We start from the raw sequence: 9,476 nt of genomic DNA on the forward strand, positions 1-9,476 counted from the left end.
CTAAGGAGTGGTTAAATGAGCATGCACATGCAGAATTGTGTAGTCTAAGGAGTGGTTAAATGAGCATGCACATGCAGAATTGTGTAGTCTAAGGAGTGGTTAAATGAGCATGCACACACAGAATTGTGTAGTCTAAGGAGTGGTTAAATGAGCATGCACACGCAGAATTGTGTAGTCTAAGGAGTGGTTAAATGAGCATGCACATGCAGAATTGTGTAGTCTAAGGAGTGGTTAAATGAGCATGCACACGCAGAATTGTGTAGTCTAAGGAGTGGTTAAATGAGCATGCACACGCAGAATTGTGTAGTCTAAGGAGTGGTTAAATGAGCATGCACATGCAGAATTGTGTAGTCTAAGGAATGGTTAAATGAGCATGCACACGCAGAATTGTGTAGTCTAAGGAGTGGTTAAATGAGCATGCACATGCAGAATTGTGTAGTCTAAGGAGTGGTTAAATGAGCATGCACATGCAGAATTGTGTAGTCTAAGGAGTGGTTAAATGAGCATGCACACGCAGAATTGTGTAGTCTAAGGAGTGGTTAAATGAGCATGCACATGCAGAATTGTGTAGTCTAAGGAGTGGTTAAATGAGCATGCACACGCAGAATTGTGTAGTCTAAGGAGTGGTTAAATGAGCATGCACATGCAGAATTGTGTAGTCTAAGGAGTGGTTAAATGAGCATGCACACGCAGAATTGTGTAGTCTAAGGAGTGGTTAAATGAGCATGCACATGCAGAATTGTGTAGTCTAAGCAGTGGTTAAATGAGCATGCACATGCAGAATTGTGTACTCTAAGCAATGGTTAAATGAGCATGCACACGCAGAATTGTGTAGTCTAAGCAGTGGTTAAATGATCATGCACACACAGAATTGTGTAGTCTAAGCAGTGGTTAAATGAGCATGCACATGCAGAATTGTGTAATCTAAGCAGTGGTTAAATGATCATGCACATGCAGAATTGTGTAATCTAAGCAGTGGTTAAATGTGCATGCACATGCAGAATTGTGTAGTCTAAGGAGTGGTTAAATGAGCATGCACACACAGAATTGTGTAGTCTAAGCAGTGGTTAAATGAGCATGCACATGCAGAATTGTGTAATCTAAGCAGTGGTTAAATGAGCATGCACATGCAGAATGGTGTACTCAGCTGGAGCAATACTAGGCAGACCTAGGGCGTGATCAAATATATGGCGCAGGTTTTGGCGCAAGCGTGGGAACCTGCGCCGTCTGTAATTTCACTTTGCACATCGGGGTATTACATAAACCCCGCCGGCGGTTCATAAAGTGCCGTAAGTCTGATAAACTAGTGATGTCCAGAAATGAGCGTAAATACAGATTTCTGGAGTCGCCAGTGACTTACAGCATTTTAGAAACTGCCGGCGCCTAAGAAAAGTAAAGTAAATAACAAATCTCCCATAAAAGTCTAACACACCTCCCAAAAATAAGCCCGACACGTAAAACCCCTATATCCGCAACCCCCCCTTTAATTTATACTTAGTTTATTTTTATTTTTTAAGTAGTGTTAGTTTTTTTTAAATTTAATAGTAAAGTTCGTATTTTGTAAATTAGGTAATTTTAGTTCATTTAGGGGGTGTTAGGTTAGGGGGGTTAGGTTTATTGCGTTGTGGGCTATGGCGGATTAGGGGTTAATAGACTTTATTAGTTATTGCGGTGGGAGGTTGCGGTTGACAGGTAGATAGACATTGCGCATGTGTTAGGTGTTAGTTTATTTTTGCAGGCATTTTCGGGAGTTACGGTGCTCCCATACTCAGCGCAAGGCTTGCTGCGGCTGCCTTTTATGGTGAGGTAAAAATGGAGTAAGATTTCTCCATTTTCGCCACGTAAGTCCTTGCGCTGGATATTGGACACCGATTTTCGACGCAGTTCTATGTTAGCTTATGGGAGTAATAATTGTGGGCGACGGGTGACATATACGCACGTAACTTGTATGCTACGCCGTATATGTAATACCAAAATCACGTAAAATCTGACGGCGGAGGATTTTGCGGGCGACGCTGCATATGTAATGGAGGCCCTAGTTTCCTGTAAGCCCTGATTTCCTTTCCCTTCCAAGCAACCTGCTATTCTGCTACTACTTTGTACATACTGTGCTCCCTGATTGGTGTTTATTGTTACCAGTTACACTGGTAGCAGCAGGATTTAGCAAAACTTTACTTGTTCATTGGTGTCAATCAACGCTGCTAAATGCTGCTGCTGCTCCTGATTGTGTAACTAGTAAAAATATACAGAGACAGCAAGGGTGTAAGTTAAGTACCACAATATGTAAAAAGACAGACGGCATGTGAGAGGAGAGCACAGGTGAGTATCACAATATGTAAAAAGACAGACGGCATGTGAGAGGAGAGCACAGGTGAGTATCACAATATGTAAAAAGACAGACGGCATGTGAGAGGAGAGCACAGGTGAGTATCACAGTATGTAAAAAGACAGACGGCATGTGAGAGGAGAGCACAGGTGAGTATCACAGTATGTAAAAAGACAGACGGCATGTGAGAGGAGAGCACAGGTGAGTGTCACAATATGTAAAAAGACAGACGGCATGTGAGAGGAGAGCACAGGTGAGTATCACAATATGTAAAAAGACAGACGGCATGTGAGAGGAGAGCACAGGTGAGTATCACAGTATGTAAAAAGACAGACGGCATGTGAGAGGAGAGCATAGGTGAGTATCACAATATGTAAAAAGACAGACGGCATGTGAGAGGAGAGCACAGGTGAGTATCACAATATGTAAAAAGACAGACGGCACGTGAGAGGATAGCACAGGTGAGTGCCACAATATGTAAAAAGACAGACGGCATGTGAGAGGAGAGCACAGGTGAGTATCACAATATGTAAAAAGACAGACGGCATGTGAGAGGAGAGCACAGGTGAGTATCACAATATGTAAAAAGACAGACGGCATGTGAGAGGAGACCACAGGTGAGTATCACAATATGTAAAAAGACAGACGGCATGTGAGAGGAGAGCACAGATGAATATCACAATATGTAAAAAGACAGACGGCATGTGAGAGGAGAGCACAGATGAATATCACAATATGTAAAAAGACAGACGGCATGTGAGAGGAGAGCACAGGTGATATCACAATATGTAAAAAGACAGACGGCACGTGAGAGGATAGCACAGGTGAGTGCCACAATATGTAAAAAGACAGACGGCATGTGAGAGGAGAGCACAGATGAATATCACAATATGTAAAAAGACAGACGGCATGTGAGAGGAGAGCACAGATGAATATCACAATATGTAAAAAGACAGGCGGCATGTGAGAGGAGAGCACAGGTGAGTATCACAATATGTAAAAAGACAGACGGCATGTGAGAGGAGAGCACAGGTGATATCACAATATGTAAAAAGACAGACGGCATGTGAGAGGAGAGCACAGGTGAGTATCACAATATGTAAAAAGACAGACGGCATGTGAGAGGAGAGCACAGGTGAGTATCACAGAATGTAAAAAGACAGGTGGCATGTGAGAGGAGAGCACAGGTGAGTATCACAATATGTAAAAAGACAGACGGCATGTGAGAGGAGAGCACAGGTGATATCACAATATGTAAAAAGACAGACGGCATGTGAGAGGAGAGCACAGGTGAGTGTCACAATATGTAAAAAGACAGACGGCTTGTGAGAGGAGAGCACAGGTGAGTATCACAGTATGTAAAAAGACAGGTGGCATGTGAGAGGAGACCACAGGTGAGTATCACAGTATGTAAAAAGACAGACGGCATGTGACAGGAGACCACAGGTGAGTATCACAATATGTAAAAAGACAGACGGCTTGTGAGAGGAGAGCACAGATGAATATCACAATATGTAAAAAGACAGGCGGCATGTGAGAGGAGAGCACAGGTGAGTATCACAATATGTAAAAAGACAGACGGCATGTGAGAGGAGAGCACAGGTGATATCACAATATGTAAAAAGACAGACGGCATGTGAGAGGAGAGCACAGGTGAGTATCACAATATGTAAAAAGACAGACGGCATGTGAGAGGAGAGCACAGGTGAGTGTCACAATATGTAAAAAGACAGACGGCTTGTGAGAGGAGAGCACAGGTGAGTATCACAGTATGTAAAAAGACAGGTGGCATGTGAGAGGAGACCACAGGTGAGTATCACAGTATGTAAAAAGACAGACGGCATGTGACAGGAGACCACAGGTGAGTATCACAATATGTAAAAAGACAGACGGCTTGTGAGAGGAGAGCACAGGTGAGTATCACAATATGTAAAAAGACAGACGGCATGTGAGAGGAGAGCACAGGTGAGTATCACAATATGTAAAAAGACAGACGGCATGTGAGAGGAGACCACAGGTGAGTATCACAATATGTAAAAAGACAGACGGCATGTGAGAGGAGAGCACAGATGAATATCACAATATGTAAAAAGACAGACGGCATGTGAGAGGAGAGCACAGATGAATATCACAATATGTAAAAAGACAGACGGCATGTGAAAGGAGAGCACAGGTGATATCACAATATGTAAAAAGACAGACGGCACGTGAGAGGATAGCACAGGTGAGTGCCACAATATGTAAAAAGACAGACGGCATGTGAGAGGAGAGCACAGATGAATATCACAATATGTAAAAAGACAGACGGCATGTGAGAGGAAAGCACAGATGAATATCACAATATGTAAAAGACAGGCGGCATGTGAGAGGAGAGCACAGGTGAGTATCACAATATGTAAAAAGACAGACGGCATGTGAGAGGAGAGCACAGGTGATATCACAATATGTAAAAAGACAGACGGCATGTGAGAGGAGAGCACAGGTGAGTATCACAATATGTAAAAAGACAGACGGCATGTGAGAGGAGAGCACAGGTGAGTATCACAGTATGTAAAAAGACAGGTGGCATGTGAGAGGAGAGCACAGGTGAGTATCACAATATGTAAAAAGACAGACGGCATGTGAGAGGAGAGCACAGGTGATATCACAATATGTAAAAAGACAGACGGCATGTGAGAGGAGAGCACAGGTGAGTATCACAATATGTAAAAAGACAGATGGCATGTGAGAGGAGAGCACAGGTGAGTGTCACAATATGTAAAAAGACAGACGGCTTGTGAGAGGAGAGCACAGGTGAGTATCACAGTATGTAAAAAGACAGGTGGCATGTGAGAGGAGACCACAGGTGAGTATCACAGTATGTAAAAAGACAGACGGCATGTGACAGGAGACCACAGGTGAGTATCACAATATGTAAAAAGACAGACGGCTTGTGAGAGGAGAGCACAGATGAATATCACAATATGTAAAAAGACAGGCGGCATGTGAGAGGAGAGCACAGGTGAGTATCACAATATGTAAAAAGACAGACGGCATGTGAGAGGAGAGCACAGGTGATATCACAATATGTAAAAAGACAGACGGCATGTGAGAGGAGAGCACAGGTGAGTATCACAATATGTAAAAAGACAGACGGCATGTGAGAGGAGAGCACAGGTGAGTGTCACAATATGTAAAAAGACAGACGGCTTGTGAGAGGAGAGCACAGGTGAGTATCACAGTATGTAAAAAGACAGGTGGCATGTGAGAGGAGAGCACAGGTGAGTATCACAATATGTAAAAAGACAGACGGCATGTGAGAGGAGAGCACAGGTGAGTGTCACAATATGTAAAAAGACAGACGGCTTGTGAGAGGAGACCACAGGTGAGTATCACAGTATGTAAAAAGACAGACGGCTTGTGAGAGGAGAGCACAGGTGAGTATCACAATATGTAAAAAGACAGACGGCATGTGAGAGGAGAGCACAGGTGAGTATCACAGTATGTAAAAAGACAGACGGCACGTGAGAGGAGAGCACAGGTGAGTATCACAATATGTAAAAAGACAGACGGCATGTGAGAGGAGACCACAGGTGAGTATCACAGTATGTAAAAAGACAGACGGCATGTGAGAGGAGAGCACAGGTGAGTATCCCAATATGTAAAAAGACAGACGGCATGTGAGAGGAGAGCACAGGTGAGTGTCACAATATATAAAAAGACAGACGGCATGTGAGAGGAGAGCACAGCTGAGTATCACAATATGTAAAAAGACAGGTGGCATGTGAGAGGAGAGCACAGGTGATATCACAATATGTAAAAAGACAGACGGCATGTGAGAGGAGAGCACAGGTGAGTATCACAGTATGCAAAAAGACAGACGGCATGTGAGAGGAGAGCACAGGTGAGTATCACAATATGTAAAAAGACAGACGGCTTGTGAGAGGAGAGCACAGGTGAGTATCACAATATGTAAAAAGACAGACGGCATGTGAGAGGAGAGCACAGCTGAGTATCACAATATGTAAAAAGACAGACGGCACGTGAGAGGATAGCACAGGTGAGTGCTACAATATGTAAAAAGACAGACGGCATGTGAGAGGAGAGCACAGGTGAGTATCACAATATGTAAAAAGACAGACGGCATGTGAGAGGAGAGCACAGGTGAGTGTCACAATATGTAAAAAGACAGACGGCATGTGAGAGGAGAGCACAGGTGAGTACCACAGTATGTAAAAAGACAGCAGCATGTTAGAGGAGAGCACAGGTGAGTACCACATTATGTAAAAAGACAGACGGCACGTGAGAGGATAGCACAGGTGAGTGCCACAATATGTAAAAAGACAGACGGCATGTGAGAGGAGAGCACAGGTGAGTATCACAATATGTAAAAAGACAGACGGCATGTGAGAGGAGAGCACAGGTGAGTATCACAATATGTAAAAAGACAGACGGCATGTGAGAGGAGAGCACAGGTGAGTATCACAATATGTAAAAAGACAGACGGCATGTGAGAGGAGAGCACAGGTGAGTATCACAATATGTAAAAAGACAGGTGGCATGTGAGAGGAGAGCACAGGTGAGTATCACAGTATGTAAAAAGACAGACGGCATGTGAGAGGAGAGCACAGGTGAGTATCACAGTATGTAAAAAGACAGACGGCATGTGAGAGGAGAGCACAGGTGAGTATCCCAATATGTAAAAAGACAGACGGCATGTGAGAGGAGAGCACAGGTGAGTATCACAGTATGTAAAAAGACAGACGGCATGTGAGAGGAGAGCACAGCTGAGTACCACAATATGTAAAAAGACAGGCGGCATGTGAGAGGAGAGCACAGGTGATATCACAGTATGTTAAAAGACAGACGGCATGTGAGAGGAGAGCACAGGTAAGTATCACAATATGTAAAAAGACAGATGGCTTGTGAGAGGAGAGCACAGGTGAGTATCACAATATGTAAAAAGACAGACGGCATGTGAGAGGAGAGCACAGGTGAGTATCACAATATGTAAAAAGACAGGTGGCATGTGAGAGGAGAGCACAGGTGATATCACAATATGTAAAAAGACAGACGGCATGTGAGAGGAGAGCACAGGTGAGTATCACAATATGTAAAAAGACAGACGGCATGTGAGAGGAGAGCACAGGTGAGTGTCACAATATGTAAAAAGACAGACGGCTTGTGAGAGGAGAGCACAGGTGAGTATCACAGTATGTAAAAAGACAGACGGCATGTGAGAGGAGAGCACAGATGAATATCACAATATGTAAAAAGACAGGTGGCATGTGAGAGGAGAGCACAGGTGAGTATCACAGTATGTAAAAAGACAGGTGGCATGTGAGAGGAGAGCACCGGTGAGTATCACAGTATGTAAAAAGACAGGTGGCATGTGAGAGGAGAGCACAGGTGAGTATCACAGTATGTAAAAAGACAGGTGGCACGTGAGAGGAGAGCACCGGTGAGTATCACAATATGTAAAAAGACAGACGGCATGTGACAGGAGACCACAGGTGAGTATCACAGTATGTAAAAAGACAGACGGCATGTGACAGGAGACCACAGGTGAGTATCACAATATGTAAAAAGACAGACGGCTTGTGAGAGGAGAGCACAGGTGAGTATCACAATATGTAAAAAGACAGACGGCATGTGAGAGGAGAGCACAGGTGAGTATCACAGTATGTAAAAAGACAGACGGCATGTGAGAGGAGACCACAGGTGAGTATCACAGTATGTAAAAAGACAGACGGCATGTGAGAGGAGAGCACAGGTGAGTGTCACAATATGTAAAAAGACAGACGGCATGTGAGAGGAGAGCACAGCTGAGTATCACAATATTACATTCAAAAAAGTTAGCTATAGAAACTAACAGAAAAAAGATACTAGGTAAGCACTCAAATGACCCCCAATTTACTGGAGTTGGAAAAAGAATCACACAAGTTAAAACATAAATCTTTATTAGAATTTATTTAAAATATGGGTTAGTTAAAACTAAAATGCTGGTCTGATATTCCCAGTACAGAGACTGGATATTGTGTTTGGAACCAATTATTATAATACTGTCTGTTGGCAGATTAGAGGACCCACGGCTAGGATTGTCAGTCACTTGTAAATTTAAATTAGGGTCAGTGGAGTGAAATTAAAGTAGAGTATACTCTCTACACAAGCAGCACCCATTCATTCCTTGTGCAGCGTGGTTATTAATGTAATTCATCACAAAAAGAACGTGATAATGGCTACGTGTATTTAGAACATAGGTAAAATGAGGCAATAGAGTAAAAAATGTAAAATTACAAAATTATTATTGTAGCATATGTTTGGCTACATATCATTTGTCTAAATATAGTTATATAGTAAGCATTATAGTACCTTTCAAGCACACTTCAGCCTGTATTAGTAGTGAGAGAATACCCCTTTGTAGGTTGGATAAAGTGATAGATTTGCACAATTCACCTTGGTAAATTGCTTTGTGGTAATAATCCTAACAGTTATCACTGTATGTCTACAATCAACATGGGGTTACTATTATAGTAACCATCACCTGCTGGTGAACTCATCGATCAAACTAACTGTACTTTAAAAAGGGTAAATAATTAGTACTGAAGATTGACAGTAATACTGCCTATATCATAATTATTTCAGTAGTTTTGGCTTCAATAAGTAATATTTATAAAGTAATATTTTGAGCAGTACATATCATACTAATGTATTCATGTATATTGCAAAAAAATTACTAATAATGTAATAAAATCATTACTGGTACGTTAGTAAATATGATTGAGAATATCCACTAAATTAATTGTGGCTGGTAACTGTCTTGGATAGGATTCCTCAATATATATAGATGGAAATTGCAGGACTTAATAGTGCTTGGTGTAAACTTTGTAGAGACCTAGAATAGCTTGACTGACCCACTGATAGACCCTAATTGATAATCAAACTTGTTGGAGCACAACAGGTAAAACAATTTTATTGTCTTCCACTTCAAAGGCTGACATTCTGCCTGTATGAGAATTGTATATCAGCTGTAATTCTATCATGCCCCTGAATACTTTGTGACATGTATTACATAGCCTATGGTTCGTTAGACTGAACGATACTTAGTATCCATGCAGTGTTTGTGTACTTGGGACTCTGCCAATTCTGCCGTATATTCACATTATGTGTC

Source organism: Bombina bombina, chromosome 3 (genome assembly GCF_027579735.1).
Source record: "Bombina bombina isolate aBomBom1 chromosome 3, aBomBom1.pri, whole genome shotgun sequence".
Classification (NCBI taxonomy): domain Eukaryota; kingdom Metazoa; phylum Chordata; class Amphibia; order Anura; family Bombinatoridae; genus Bombina; species Bombina bombina.